The following is an 892-nucleotide window of genomic DNA, read 5'->3' on the forward strand; positions in this document are numbered from 1 at the left end:
TTTCGTGTGTTTGGGCCTTTTGGGCTGGTGGGGAGCTATGGGTGGTGTGGGGGCCCTGGGATGTTGGGGATCCATGAGATGGTGGGGTCCCATAGGACTTTGGGGTCCCATAGGGTGATGGCGACTCCTGGGATGTTGGGGTCCCATACGGAGTTGGGGTCTCCAGGGATGTTGGGGTCCCATGGGATGCTGGGGGGCCGTAGGGTATCGGCGACCCCTGGAATGTTAAGGTCCCCTGGGATATTGGGGTGCTACTGGGCACCAGGGTGTCCTGGGATATTGGGGCCCCGTGGAATGTTGGGGACCCCCGGGATATTGGGGTCCTGTGGGATATTGGTGTCCCATAGGGCGCTGTGACCCCGTGGCACGTTGGGGTCCCGGGGGGGGCATGGGGTGCTGGGGTCCCCTGGGATGTTGGGGGGCCATGGAGTGTCAGGGTCACGTGGGGCGCCAGGGTCCCGTAGGGTTTTGGGGTGTCATAGGGTGTGGGGGATCCCTGGGATTTGGGGGCCCCATAGGGCATGGGGAAGCCGTGCGGTGTTAGGGTCCCACAGGATGTCGGGGGGCTGTGGGGAGCAGGGGTCCCATGGAATGTGGGGGTCCCGTGGGATGGGGGGGTCTCATAGGGTGCTGGGATCCCATGGGATATTGGGGTCCCGTGGGATGGGGGGGTCTCATAGGGTGCTGGGATCCCATGGGATATTGGGGTCCCGTGGGATGGGGGGGTCCTGTAGGCTGTGGGGGTCTCATGGGATATTGGGGTCCCATAGGATATCGGGGTCCCGTGGGATGGGGGGGTCTCATGGAATGTGGGTGTCCCGTGGGATATCAGGGGTCCATGGGATACCGGGGTCCCGTAGGATGTGGGACCCCTGTAGGGTGCCAGGGTCCC

Source organism: Corvus brachyrhynchos, unplaced genomic scaffold (genome assembly GCF_000691975.1).
Source record: "Corvus brachyrhynchos isolate BGI_N302 unplaced genomic scaffold, ASM69197v1 scaffold875, whole genome shotgun sequence".
Taxonomy (NCBI): domain Eukaryota; kingdom Metazoa; phylum Chordata; class Aves; order Passeriformes; family Corvidae; genus Corvus; species Corvus brachyrhynchos.